At 34.6% G+C, this 15938-nt stretch overlaps 1 pseudogene; it reads left to right on the top strand.

Annotated features, from left to right (window-relative positions):
* The first annotated feature begins 14 nt into the window (after window positions 1-14).
* The window catches only part of LOC133756545 (actin-related protein 2/3 complex subunit 3-like), a 160306-nt pseudogene continuing 144382 nt past the window's right edge, over window positions 15-15938 (top strand).

The following is a 15938-nucleotide window of genomic DNA, read 5'->3' as shown; positions in this document are numbered from 1 at the left end:
GTGTGACTGACATTATGAAGGCCTGTACTGAAGACAACAAGCTGTTAGTACAGACCAGATGCTTCTTTGGCAGGCTCGTTGTACCTCTTGGAAAACCTCAATGCAAGATGGTATTTCAGTGCTAGCACATTTTGGAATTCTGCACATTTCATGGAGTGCAATAATACTGTATAGTTTTCTTCCCCCTCCCAAATTCACCCAGTTAATATTTTTTATGTAGACATTACTTGCAATGTAGGTGTTTTTAAGACCTTAGGTGAGGATACTTTAAAAAGGTTCAAGGAAAGTGGAACTAAAAAGCTGTTTATTTTGATGCCAAAATTGAAATACTTATCCATGAAAGGTCTCCAGAAATTCATGAAAATGCATATTATGAAAAACATATGTAGAGATATGAATTTTTTTGTACCAATATGAATGTCTTTAATTCATTTTCCATGAACTTTTGAAATATTCTTGTACTTACTTACATGTTATAACACCTAATGTTATACTTTGTCACTGAATATTTGTTGAGGGCATATCACTTAATGTTCCTGATTGTGACAGCCTGAAGTTGGAACATACTAGAACCTCCAAATGATAAGAAGTTAGTCTAATAACTGACTACACAAAATTGACTAAGGATTATCCTTTATATTAACCACATATACCATTTATTAAAAATGTTGACTTCTTCATATAATGATAAGAAGTATTACAATTTAAACTGAAATTTCATTAGAGATTGTTATTTGGGTATAATATCACTTTATATTTGAGAAGGTTTAAAACTTTGTTAATTTGATTGTGTACCACTCCAAACTGCGCATCTTCTGCAAGCTGAAATGTCCTGTTGAATGTTTCCAGAGGTCTTTCTTTAGCTAACAGACATTCCACTAGTGACACAGTTAACTTTATGGTATGTAAACGTCTACAACTTGGGCTTTTGATGTCCCATGGCCCTGACAGGTCAAACTGTGAAGAACCTAAGATTCAAATACAACTTTTTCCACGTTTGCCTTCAATTGAGTAATGTGTCTTTTGAAGAATAGCTTTAAGTGACTTAGACACTGACAAGACTCAGCTGTTTTGTTGACACCCATCTCTCGTATGTTTAGCCATATTTAAATCTAGAGTTTAATAGAGTTTATTGAAGAAAATTTAGTGGGAGACATGAATAAAAAATAATGTTAGGGAAATATGGAAAGTAAACTATTTATAATGTAGTTTTATTATATTCCTAACATTTTAAATTTATTGCTTATAAATTGATATAATATTTGAATTTATATTCCTAATAATTTGAATTTGTTGCTTATAAATTAGTATGGCTATATGGTTTATACATGTCTGTGCACTAGTATAATAATTAGAAGACCATAGAAAATGCCAGCAAGTTGGCTGATGTTATTTGACTTTTTACTATAATTGCCATTATGGAAGAAATTATTCGTTATGTAAATAAAAAATGCAAGTAAAGCATGGCTTTATACCTCAATGTGTAAGGTGTGCAAGACAAATATACTTTTGGAATATAAATAGCATTATTTGCCTATGGCAATAGCATTATTAATGATAAAAATTGATCAGCCTTTATAGTGATTTAAAATGTAACAGGATCCCAGTGATAATTCTTTCTTATTTTGAATGTTAGTTTGGAACCTTGATTAACTGGCAGACATTCCATCATTGTCATAATTTAAAATAATTTGGATTTTAAAATTAGCTCACAGGATTTTTAAACATGGTTTGATATTCTGATGCTTTTTATTTATTTATCTTTTTAATCTGTTTTGGGAGAAATATGTGAGGAATTATAAAGTATGGGGATTTACCTCTTTAGAATTGTGAAAATAAACTTTTATAATGCTGATGTGAAAAAAAAGTAGAAAGACCATTGTTCCATAGGAATATAGAAAAACAATAATCAAATCCCAAGATGTCAATTGAATGATTTATTCTAACACTTCAGTGGCACTGTGGAATGGGAGACTCCCTATAGCTGTTCCCCCACATCAGCACATCTGTTGTATGACTCTATGGCACAAATTCCTGACCTCACACTGCCAATCCAAGACATTCTGGAAAGAAAGATAACTGGGATGAAATGATTCTTATGGAATTTATCTTTTTTTGTCCTTCCTATTTCTTAGTTGGAGTGTGGTAGAAGTGTATGGAATAAGATAGGCTTTTGATAGCCTGTAGAGTTAACATTTCAGTTATTGAGGTTTATAACCTATAGACATGAATGCCTAAAATGAGCCCTGATGGCTAAATTCAAATTTTTATGTCAGCTTTAAAACAGTTATAGTTATTCCTCTAGTCACCTATGCACAAAACCTTTAAGCCTTCAAAGAATTCTTCTCTCTCTTTTGTTCTCCAGTGGTCATTGATTGTTTTGTTCTAACAATTATCTTTTTAATTCACAATGTTTAAGTTCCTTATTTCCTCTATATTCTCTGTGTTGTTGCCCTTATCTTCAAAGAGTACATATGGAATTTTTTAACCTATATCATTACTGTAACAATAGTTTTTGGTAGTGTCTGCTTATATTCACTTCAAATCCTAGTAAAAGACTATAAAGGATTTGCCTTAAAAAAAGGAGACATACTCTATGACCCATTTTTACAAATGATATTTAGGAATTAATAAATAAATGAGATGGGATTTTATTGGAAAAACAGAAAAGGAACCATGCTACTCTTCCTCAGAAGCTGCTTTTGCAAGTTAAATCTAACTCCAGTGGTGATTTTGGTTAGGATTTTTAATAGACATTCTCTATCTTGTTCTGATAGCATATTGAAATATACTACTTCTGTGTCCCAGACTGTCTGTCAGACTGGCACTTTTTCCAAACAAAATATTATTTTCAAGAAAGAGAATATGAGACTGAAAATAAAACAGGCCTTTAAAATGTGTTCCCATTATTGTAAATAATCTAACCTCCTTTTAGTCACCTGGGTTTGAAATGGCTGCTTTATCAAATTTCTTACTTCATTACCTTGTTTAAAATACAGACAGTTGTATAACTTTGTCTAAGCTCATGCATTATTGAGCTGATAAATCATAGTGGCTTTGAAAGAGCCAATATGCTCCAGCTGCCTCTCATGCAAATTAACTGCATGTGCTAAAACTCCTTATGGAAATTTCAATGGCTAAAAATATTACACACAATCAAAATCCAGTGTTATTTTTGCTTTCCTCCCACAATATTTTCCAAGATAGTAGACATTTTCAAAGATTTTCAAGTTGATAACTTTAGATTTTGCTTTACTTTTAGGAAGAACCCATAAATGTATATGTATACGCAACACACACACACGTCCGTGTACATACCCAGACACACATATACAATCAATTCTCATTATAAAAGGTAGTTATGCTGTATAAAGTCGTAGTGAATACTGAATTATCCAATACTGGACCTTTGCTCCTAGGGGAAGTGCTTGATTACGTTCCTATAAGCCCCTGGTTATAATTTGTACATTTTTATCAACAAATCAACACATAACCTTGTTTCATGGGTTTATGTTTGAAGACACTTTATTTTATATATTGTTCATTCATTAGCAATGATTTTATGACCAACTGCATTGTATGACCTACATTTAAAGACACATTATTCAATACATTGTTTGTTCATCAACGTTGAATTTACAGTCCCATATAAATTATGACCAAACAAAGCTTATCTAATATACATATATCTTTTCCATGAGGCACTTTTAGACTTTTTACACTTAGAAACACCAGACATATCTTTAACACTATGGTTATAGGCCATTTTAAACACTGAAATATCTAACAAAAACCACAAAATTGTGAGAAATGTGGTACTAAATAGTCACAAGATGATTATAATATGAGAAATGAAATGAGAATACAGAATATAATTTTATTTAATATGAGCTGGAGGTATTGAGTTGAGATTCAGTTTTTTTCCCCAGTTTGTTTGTAAGTGGCTATGAAAGCAGCATTGAGTATTGATTGATTTGGAGGGTACAAATAAATGTTAGCAAGTTGGTGAACTCATAAATACAGAATTTACAAAATGTGATGACAAACTATCAATGTCTAGATAATTAGATGCATGTGCTGTGTTTTTAAAATTTAGAAACCTAAACCTTAAAATAATACAAAATCTACAAGGATTATTCAGAAAGTTTTCCTTCAAGTATGCCTTCTTATGAATTCTGATGATATTTTATTACTGCTTTTTTCCTTCTGTGTTTATTTCCTATTATTTTGATGGCAAGACTGATTACTTTTCCTTAGTTCTTTGTTTCTTGGCTTTTGATGTAATTGACTGGTAATTTCTGATTAGAGAATCCTAAGGTTTAAAGATGTTAGCATGATTACGCTGAGATACAGTTTATAAGCTTCACATAATTTTTATATAAATTGAACCTATTTTTTATAAATAGACTTTTTTTTAATCTTGTCAATTCACTAACCAAAGTAATGTCCTATTAAAACAGAGTTATCTCTTTTCTACTTTGAGCATCTCTTTGACTTGAAATGTAAACTTTATTGAAATATAAACTACAAAAATAAAATAACTTTCTAGTTTTTTTTTATTTGTAAGTTGAGCTCCTTTGGATGCATATTACTTATGACAATAGCGCTTTCTAATCAGAAATGTTAACTCTATTTTGAAGTTCTCTAGGTTCACTAAGGAAGGATGAAAACATTGTTTTCCTGTATGTTACTCTAATTTATCTTGGTAGAAATATAAACACAATTTTCAATGTTTATTTTATATCCTCAAATGAGAATACAACTAAATCTAACCATAAGTGAATAATATAGGTGCTGAATTTTATAACATATATACTTCCCACTTAATGTTTTCTTAGTAGATAAAATGTTCAAATATATTTGTATAACCATATTACCAGTATGCCATATTAGGCTAAATTTCAACATAACTTGAAACTAGTTTTATTATTATGGAAGGCTGATTTTGTTGTTTCTTTCAGAAGAAGCTGGATTTTAGTATAGATATAAATTTTTCATTGGTGAATACAGTACTTGGAATATAATCAATTTAAGAATAGTCTATATAAATGTGATAAGTGCATTTTCTGAGCTCTGCAGAACAAGCTGAGTATTAACAATGCAGTACTCATGGTGTCATGTTTATTAATGACTCAATAGGAGGGACAGGCATGAAACAAGTGTGGATGTAATTCACTCTTCTTACTATTCTGATACTATAACAAACAAGCAGGATGAAAATATTTGTACAAAGCGTGTGTCTTTTCTGATGTGTACTGTAAACCTGCCTTGGAATTCGTCAGATTTTTTAAAAAAAATGCATTATTATAAGTAAGTGAAACACCATTTCTTTATTTGATTTACTCCCTGTGTTTGTACCTAGACTCACAAATCTCTGTGAAAGAAAATCAACAGTGTTTACGAATTTATTAAATTCCTAAAGGAGAAAAGAGCAATAGGAAATTCACAATAATTAAGTTACAACTGGATGAGCATTGGGCAATATTTTGCCTGATTTTAAGCTAGAAATTCAAAAGAACGTGTATATCAACCAACAGAAAATCCACCCCTTCCTTTTCCAGTTTTTGTTTAGATTGAAGCAGAATGTTTCCTACCCATACAAGGCAGCACCATAAGGAAATGCATGGAATCTCAATGGTAGTATGTCTACCTTCTTCTGGGTATTTGCAGTACTCTAGAGGTAGGAGACAGGAATAGTGTATCTGGATGAGCCAAACCAGTAAATCATTCTCCAAGGGTTGTTAACTCCAACATTAGCAGATTAATATTCCAGAGAAAAGAAGTGGCTGTTTGGCTCATGCAGCAAGAGGGCTATACTTAGCCCTATCTGAGAGAGACAGAATGAGAGAGGGGTGGGGTGTGGGGTGAAAGAGACATAATAACAATAAATTTTAGGAATAATGACATAGTTTTTGTAAATATGCTCATTTAGTTTCAACAAAATGGCTTTTTAAAAAACCCTATTTTATAATCCTTACTGTAAATCACTTGAATGGCAAAACTTCAGATACCTTCGATCTTTCTCATGATTAATAGACAAAATTCATTTTAAGGATTTGAATTCAGAAAGACACAAAGAAACTTGCCCCCAGTCCTATGAAATAAGATCATTTATCAGCTCTGCTTTATTTGCAAAAGAAGGTTCAGTTGCCCTTTATATTATTGTTAGAGCTCAAGACAATGTTTCTTTACTTATGAGCAGATGTTTGAAATCCTCCAGGAGGTTTCTATAAGACTATGGAAATGAACTTGGCATGGGTACTGGGCTCCCAGGTGGAGCGGTGCACATGAGCCTCCTTAGAAGTGTTAGATCAAGGCTAGTCAGGGAGAGCAACAGAGCCTAGCCACCAAAAGCCGAGCGCTTTGGTGAGTGACAGGTACAGGCTCCTTCTGAAGCATGAAAAGGAATGCTAAATGATCTCCCTGACAGAATAAATCTTCTGTTTGTTTGGTCTGGACCAGATGTGCTACAGGCTGATGTGGAAATGTCTGCTCATGCCAATTTCATTTTAAATCACAATTTGGCAGACCGCTTAGTTTTGAAAGTTGCAGCCCATTTAGCACTTTAAACAAAAATGTTTTCTAATGGTCTTTTCATTTAATTTGCAAATCCACACCAGGACCTAAATAGGGCTGTAAGAGCTGTTCTCTGGAGATGTGGGTCACTTGATAAAAGAATTCTGTTTCAAGATTGAATGGGAAATATGGCTCACTTTCCTGTGCTGCTCTGTGGGGTCTCTGTGGATAGAGTAGCTCTATGTGTCTAGCACTGTGTTGAGTGCAGTACTACAGATTTATTTCCATGTTACATTCAAGTTGTTTTAAAGATAGGAGTAAATGCTAATTTCCAGGTTTCAGTTGGACAGTTCAGCTCTTGTAATGTTGAATTGGGAAAGATCTAAAAAAACTTACACTTTTCAACATATATTTCATACTTTAAATCTGTGGACACTCGCTAAGAGTAATCATAGGTGCATCCACTAAGGAAACCTATGGCAAATACAATTTTAAAAATATAAAAAATTCTCCTCTGAGAGAGGAATTCTTTGTTTACACACAAAATATAACTTGTGCTTGCTTTTCTTCAGAGAGGTGACCCTTGTATTTCTTTGGGTAATCAGAAATTTTCAGCTATACCCTTATCTCTGATGCAATAAAAACAAAAACCTTGATCTTTTATTTATTTGTATCCCAAGTGCCTAGAACGAGTCTTGGCACATAGTAATTGCTCAATAAAACATTGTTGAATAAGATAATTCAGATACCCAAATATACTTTTATTATTCAATTTGAGATTAGAGGAAAGTTTGTCATTAAAAATTTAAAAATATGCATTTCCACAGATAAAGATATAAAACTTGAACTCTTAGCTATAGTTCTTCATCAGAATGCCTCTGAAGACTTTTTATTATGAACTGGAAATGAGTATATTATTTGTCAGTGGGGCCTGGGATAATCAGTTTGTTGTTTCATTGTGAAATGTTAATTTAGAGTTGCTTAGTCTTGTGAAAAACGACACAAAAAGTTATTTCTTAATTTTGTGAAGCTCAACTACCTCTATACAGAGTACTCACAGCATACTAATAATTAAAGTAAATTGAGCATTTTTGAGTAAAGACATTAAAGACATCCTTGCCTTTCAGAAGAAGCCTTACATTTTTTGTTTTGGTTTTAGGATAGATCTTAAGTGAAACTTTCTCTAAATAAGACTACAGACCCAGAGGCCTTATAAGAAAAGATTTTAAATTCAAGTACAGAAATCATGACTGGCATTTGGCTTAAAAAATAAAACAAGTCAAAATACTCATTGTAAAGTAGGAAAAAATTGCAACATATTTGAAAGTCAAGAGTCAATTTCTTTAATATATAAAAGTTCCCCAAAGCAATTAAAAAAAGAATGTGAAAGATAATCAACCTCTTATTTAGTGAAAGGAAGGATAATTAAATCTCTGACAAAATATTATTTTTTCGCCTGAAAGACTGACAAGCACACAAAAAAATCGATGATAATATGGCAAATATAAACTGGTGAAGAAATAGAAACTCTCATGCATTATTGCTGCATCTTGTCTCAAAGGAAATTTCGGAATAGTCCTCCAAATCAAAATTGCAATCTCATGTGCTTTGACCTAACAATTCCTTGTCTAGGAATTTATCTTATTGAATATACTTATACCTGTGTATGAATGTGCATGTGCAAAACTAATCAAGAAAATTTGATGTGACATTGATTGTGGTAGCAAAATGCTAGAAATAATCCATTTAATGGTCTTTCAATCAGTAGGAGAAAGCTGGTTAAATATGTTATACTACACCATATTATGAGGTACTATAAAGTCATTAAAAATAAAGGTGCACTATATGGTCTAAAATGAACTAGTTCACTTTAGAATTAAATGCACAAATAGATAATGTTTAAAATGGGATTTTATTTAAATTTATTCACTCAGAATTTAATGGTATAATTTATAAATGTTCAAGAATATGAATGTGTGCATGTATTTGTATGATGTTAGTGTGTATTATGGAGAGTTAGTGATGGCCACTGAATTGCCTCATAAAGCCATCTGTAATATAGCCCTAACCTTTAGTCATATTTACAGAAAGACATTGGAACTTATCTAGCGGTGTTCATGGATATGATATTTTATTTTTAAATACCATATATGAAAATTTGTCCTATGTGTGAAACTTTTTGGGTCATTAAAGTACCATTTTGTAAAATAACTGTTCTGGTACAATAAATGTTGCCCTGGGAACTTGAAAAAGTTTATTATCCTCTTGAAAATGAATATTTCATTTTTTAATCATTACAGGAACAAACCTCATAAACTGGATGAGTTTAATGGGCTCACACTGAGCTTAAATATTATGTTTGCTTCTTTAGGGCCCAATTCTGTCATGTTGGAGGTATGGCTTCCAACTTTTAGTGGCTTGATCCAGTATGTGCCTGACTGCTGCAATTCACTGTAGCAGAAAAGAACAGGTGGAGAAGCTGAGGCATCCCTAAATATTTTAATATTTATCTTGCTAGTGTTAAAATGTAAATTATTTTTAATCATTTAAGCACACATATTGATTACAGATGATGAACATTCAATACCAAGTGCTCCTTTTTCTAATTTTTTCTTTGCAATGAATAACACAGAACTGCCTACAAGTGAATACCAGGACAATTTTCATGTTGCTATACATAATTCTACTCGGAGAGTGGTCCTGATTCATTTCATCACTATATGGTCTTCTAATGGTCATGTTGGATACATAAGCAAATGAATGCATATGGATTGGAAACATGGAAAATAGGGTGCCATGTTTCTCCTTGTTTTCATTCATGTAGGAAGGAAGGAAGCTAGAAGGAAAGCATGAGGAGAATATGAAGTTGAATGGTGGAAATTAACCCAGCATTTTGTGATGGGCTCGTGCAGTGATGATTTAACATGGTGGTGATTTGTGTATGTGATTTTAATACATCTGTGTTTGTTAGTGTAGCCTTTGATATAGGTGGGCTTCAAGATTTTACTTAGTTACTTATCTGCATGGATTCTCAGCCTAGGTTTTAAAAACCCTATTGGGAATGGACTTCAGGATGTCTGTGAACCTCCTGAATTTGAATAGCATTTTTTTTAATGTTCATTTTCCCTCATTTCAGAGCCCATGGCATTTAGTAGATTCTTAAGACAATTAACATAACTGATGTATAACTCTAATTTGTTGACCAGTCTATTCAAGTTAGAATAGACTCTAAAACTTTTGAGAAGACTATGAAGTTTGTATATAGTGCATAACTAGACAAAATGTGAGAATAACAGGTCCAGAAGCTTTCAGTAACCTCCAAAGCTGTGCTTTGAATGTATCTACCCTTCAATGCAGCAAATGCTCCAAACTAACAGATTATAGTTGAATATATTTAACATATTTACGTGGTGGACAGTTCTGTCCAGGACTTCCTGGATTGGAAATTTCCTCTACAGAAACATCATTAAACTGCTCCCAAATCTATGATCATAAACAGTGAAAACATTTTTGTTTCAGAGTTGTGTTTCCTTTCTGGCCTTGTCAATAAAATATAGGAATGAAATTTTGACACCCTAAATTTATCTTATTTCCTTGAAAATTCCAAAATTAATATGTGGGAATTCCATGCATTCAGAATCCATTTTTTGTACCTTTAATAAACATTTGAATAATGCTTCAGTGCTTACTGTGTACCAGCAACTATGCTTTGGGTATACAAAGATGACCATGACACAGTTTCAGGTTTTATGGAGATCTTCTATTAGTGACTTTGGGGGCTGAAAGGGTAACAAAAAGAGCACACATATGTGTCCAGCTTTCTATGTAAACATTGGTACATTCATTTTAAGTCAGTGGATGTTTCCATGATTTGTAACCTTTGGCACCCGTACAATCACCTTAAAGTAGTTTAAATATAGTTGACAATGGCTACACACAGACCTATGCAGCCGTAATGCGGAGCGTCGGTTCTTGGTGTACACATTTTAAAGAACTCCATGGTACTTTTGAAGTGCCATATTTTGGGAGTCTCTGAAGATTAAATAAATATTCACTATTTGATCAGAAATATAGGTGTGTTACATCAGTATTTAGAAAGTGAGTCCAATCCTTTGAACAACAATCAATTATATCATTGTCCTTGCCCAGTGCTCTGTATATCATGATATGTTAATCTTAGATATGGAGTGATATTGCATTTATGTTGTTTTGTAGCTTAACTTTGTTTTCCAGAGCTGATTATACTGCACCTGGTTATTAGAATTCCATTTACTCCAGAGGGAAAATAAACTGTGTTAACTCCTAGAAAGTCATTAAAATAGACCTCAAGGAATAGTTAAGTCTTCATAGAAAACTCTGACACCTGTTGTCTTTTACAGCAATCCCAAGTCTACCTCATACATTTTCTTACTTTTTTTCCTCCCTTGTTCTTGGGAGATGATTTCCATGAAAATGAGATCTTTATTTCCTGAGAGTTCATCTGTTCCTGCTGCTCAGAGGAGGAAAAATACTTAAAATTTAAGCTCCACGAATTGAATTAGGATGCTTCTTGGCATTTTCTACAAGGATCATAGCTTTTTTGTGTCTACTAGGAATTCAAACCCTGCTGCTTGCCAGCTGCTATTGGGATGAAGTTTTGTTGGTGTTCTTGTTTGTGGACATGCCATTCTCAAAAACAGTCATTCCTGTTCCGGTGACTACACCTCTGTCCTCAAACATTATGGTCATCTTGAAATCTGGTAACACTTGAACCTGATGACAGCTTTACTGCAGAGTATTAATTTCCAGACAATGGGCATAACATTTTACTTGCAAGATCTTCCTTTTTAATTTTTCTTTTATGTGTCACTTTCCCTTTATTTGATATCTGTTCTAACTACGAAGTCAGTACTATTTCAGGTAAATATAATGGAGTTTTGGAAATCAGTACTCTTCCAAGTTGGTATTTGCAGACATATTGAACAATATGTTTTCTCATTTACCCAATGTTTCCTTTTTTGATTCAGTAAACCAATAGCTGAAAACAAAGCACACTATTTACTTCAACTTAAAATGTGATAGAAGGGAAGGAAAAAAAAGGTACAGTTATATAACACTGTGATTTATTTAAATCTGCCAAATAATTATTCATTCCCTTTTTTTTCATGTGGAAGCCATAATAAAGTATTATAAAGATCATGGTTTCAGATTACTTAATAGATTTTTTTCATCAATTATTTATGCCGAATAAACAAGAAACTATCTCTTTTAGTTTGCAATTTTTGTTAGGGGAAAATATTCATTTCTCTATTTCATATAGTTAACGTCTTGAGACAGAAATTGAAAAGTGGTTTATACAAAATAACCTACTATTTTAAACTCTCCTGAGTCTCCTTCCTCCAATGGTTACTGCTTTACTGTGTCTGACATTGTTGTTTAGAGAGCCAAAAGTCATTTTTCTCTATCTTCTTCTATTGGCCAAAATATCATCCAGAAGATGAGCTGATAATGCCAGATATTTGTTTTCCTCACCCCCTTCCAGCTAATGAGGATCATGTGACTAGAACTGGCTAGTAACACATGAGAGGAATTATTCTGTGCTCTTCTAGAAGAACATTCCTTCTTGATAAAAGGATAAGGGTATATGAATGGAAGACACTGTCTTCATTTACTAATTTTCCACATTTTGTGTGAAGATGTAATACTTGAAACTATTACATTGCAGCCATGAGACAACATCAACTTTTTGAGGATGGCAGAGCAGAGGGTTTAGAAGGACCTGGTTGGCCGGCATGCGGGTCAATAGGCTAATCCTCCGCCTTGCAGCACCAGCACAGCGGGTTCTAGTCCTGGTCAGGGCGCCGGATTCTGTCCTGGTTGCCCCTCTTCCAGGCCAGCTCTCTGCTGTGGCCCGGGAGTGCAGCGGAGGATGGCCCAAGTGCTTGGGCCCTGCACACTATGGGAGACCTGGCTCCTGCCACCAGTACTAGAACAAAAAAAATACTAAAATTAATAAAGATTTACATTGTACATCAACAGTCAAGACAAGAGCTGATCAAGTCACTGTTTCTCATCATGTCCATTTCACCTCAACAGGTTTCCCCTTTGGTGCTCAGTTGTCGCTGATCAGGGAAAACAAATGATATTTGTCTCTTTGGGACTGGCTTAATTCACTCAGCATGTTGTTTTCCAGATTCCTCCATCTTGTTGCAAATGACCGGGTTTCATTGTTTTTGTCTGTTGTATAGTATTCTATGGAGTACATGTCCCATAATTTCTTTATCCAGTCTACTGTTGATGGGCATTTGGGTTGGTTCCAGGTCTTAGCTATTATGAATTGAGCTGCAATAAACATTAATGTGCAGATGGCTTTTTTGTTTGCCAATTTAATTTCCTTTGGGTAAATCCTAGGAGTGGGATGGCTGGGTTGAATGGTAGGGTTATGTTCAGGTTTCTGAGGAATCTCCAGACTGACTTCCATAGTGGCTTAACCAGTTTGCATTCCCACCAACAGTGGGTTAGTGTCCCTTTCTCCCCACATCCTCTCCAGCAACTGTTGTTGGTAGATTTCTGAATGTGAGCCATTCTAACTGGGGTGAGGTGAAACCTCATTGTGGTTTTGATTTTCCTTTCTCTGATTGCTACTGATCTTGAGCATTTTTTCATGTGTCTGTTGGCCTTTTGGATTTCGTCTTTGGAAAAATGTCTATTGAGGTCCTTGGCCATCTCTTAAATGGGTTGTTTGTTTTGATGTTGTGGAGATTCTTGATTTCTTTGTAGATTCTGGTTATCAACCCTTTATCTGTTGCATAGTTTGCAAATATTTTTTCCCATTCTGTCGGTTGCCTCTTCACTTTCCTGACTGTTTCGTTTGCAGTACAGAAACTTCTCAATTTGGTGCTATCCCAAATGTTAATTTTGGCTTTTAGTGCCTGTGCTTCTGGGGCATTTTTCAAGAAGTCTTTGCCAGTACCTATATCTTGCAGAGTTTCTCCAATGCTCTCTAATAATTTGATAGTGTTGGGTCATAGATTTAAGTCTTTAATCCATGTTGAGTGAATTTTTGTGTAAGGTGAAAGGTAGGGATCTTGCTTATGATTCTGCATGTGGAAATCCAGTTTTCCCAGCACCATTAATTGAATAGACTGTCCTTATTCCAGGGATTGGTTTTGGATTCTTGATCAAATATAAGTTGGCTGTAGATGTTTGGATTGATTTCTGGTGTTTCTATTCTGTTCCATTGGTCTATCCATCTGTTTCTGAACCAGCACCATGCTGTTTTGATAACAACTGCCCTGTAGTATGTCCTGAAATCTGGTATTGTGATGCCTCCAGCTTTGTTTTTGTTGTACAAGATTGCTTTAGCTATTTGAGATCTCCTGTGTCTCCATATGAATTTCAGCATCATTTTTTCCAGATCTGAGAAGAATGTCTTTGGTATTTTTTTTATTAAACTTTTATTTAATGAATATAAATTTCCAAAGTACAGCTTATGGGTTACAATGGCTTCCCCCTCCCAAAACTTCCCTCCCACCCACAACCCTCCCCTTTCCCGCTCCCTCTCCCCTTCCAATCACATCATGATTCATTTTCAATTCTCTTTATATACAAAAGATCAGTTTAGTATATATTAGGTAACGATTTCAACAGTTTGCCCCCATATAGCAACACAAAGTGAAAAAAAAATACTGTTGGAATACTAGTTATAGCATTAAATAAGAGTGTACAGCCCATTAAAGGCAGAGATCCTACATAATATTTTTTAAAAATTAATTAATTTTCTATGCCACTTCCAATTTAACCTCAGGTTTTTCCTTTTTTCATTTCCAATTATCTTTATATACAGAAGATCGATTCAGTATATAATTAGTAAAGATCTCATCAGTTTGTACCCACGCAGAAACACAAAGTGTAAAAATACTGTTTCAGTACTAGTTATAGCATCACTGCACATTAGACAACACATTAAGGACAGATCCCACATGGGATGTAAGTACACAGTGACTGCTGTTGCTGACTTAACAATTTGACACTCCTGTTCATGGCGTCAGTAATCTCCCTAGGCTCTAGTCATGAGTTGCCAGGGCTATGGAAGCCTTTAGGGTTCGCTTTGATCTTATTCCGATAGGGTCACAGTCAAAGTGGAAGTTCTCTCCTCCCTTCAGAGAAAGGTACCTCCTTCTTTGATGGCCCCGTTCTTTCCACTGGGATCTCACTCACAGAGATCTTTCATTTAGGTCTTCTTCTTTTTTTCTTTTCCATGGTATCTTGGCTTTCCATGCCTACAATACTCTCATGGGCTCTTCAGCCAGGTCCAAATGCCTTAAGGGCTGATTCTGAGGCCAGAGTTCTGTTTAGAACATCTGCCATTCTATGAGTCTACTGTGTATCCCACTTCCCATGTTGGATCATTCTCTCCTTTTTAATTCTATCAGTTAGTATTAGCAGACACTAGTCTTGTTTATGTGATCCCTTTGACTCTTAATCCTATGATTATGATCAATTGTGAATTGAAATGTATCACTTTGACTAGTGAGATGGCATTGGTACATGCCACCTTGACGTGATTGAATTGGAATCCCCTGGCACGTTTCTAAATCTATCATTTGGGGCAAGACTGATTGTGCATGTCCCAAATTGTGCATCTCCTCCCTCTCTTTTTCCACTCTGAAATTTAACAGGGATCACTTTTCAGTTAAAGTTTAAACACCTAAGAATAATTGTGTGTTAATTACAGAGTATTACATTGTACATCTAGAGTCAGGACAAAAGCTGATCAGGTCATTGTTTCTTATAGTGTCCATTTCACTTCAATGGGTTTCCCCTTTGGTGTTCAGTTGTCGCTGATCAGGGAAAACAAATGATATTTGTCTCTTTGGGACTGGCTTAATTCACTCAGCATGATGCTTTCCAGATCCTTCCATCTTGTTGCAAATGACTGGGTTTCATTGTTCCTTACTGCTGTATAGTATTCTATGGAGTACATGTCCCATAATTTCATTATCCAGTCTACTGTTGATGGGCATATGGGTTGGTTCCAGGTCTTAGCTATTGTGAATTGAGCTGCAATACACATTAATGTGCGGATGGCTTTTTTATTAGCCAAATTAATTTCCTTTGGATAAATCCAAGGACTGGGATGGCTGGGTTGTATGGTAGGGTTATGTTCAGGTTTCTGAGGAATCTCCAGACTGACTTCCATAGTGGCTTTACCAGTTTGCATTCCCACCAACAGTGGGTTAGTGTTCCTTTTTCCCCACATCCTCTCCAGCATCTATTGTTGGTAGCTTCCTGGATGTGAGCCATTCTCACAGGGGTGAGGTGAAACTTCACTGTGGTTTTGATTTGCATTTCCCTGATTGCTACTGGTTATCTGGTCCTTGGCCATCTCTTAAATGGGTTGTTTGTTTTGATGTTGTGGAGATTCTTGATTTCTTTGTAGA

The sequence above is a fragment of the Lepus europaeus genome, chromosome 3 (assembly GCF_033115175.1).
Source record: "Lepus europaeus isolate LE1 chromosome 3, mLepTim1.pri, whole genome shotgun sequence".
Classification (NCBI taxonomy): domain Eukaryota; kingdom Metazoa; phylum Chordata; class Mammalia; order Lagomorpha; family Leporidae; genus Lepus; species Lepus europaeus.
This window is presented reverse-complemented; position numbering and strand designations above follow the sequence as displayed.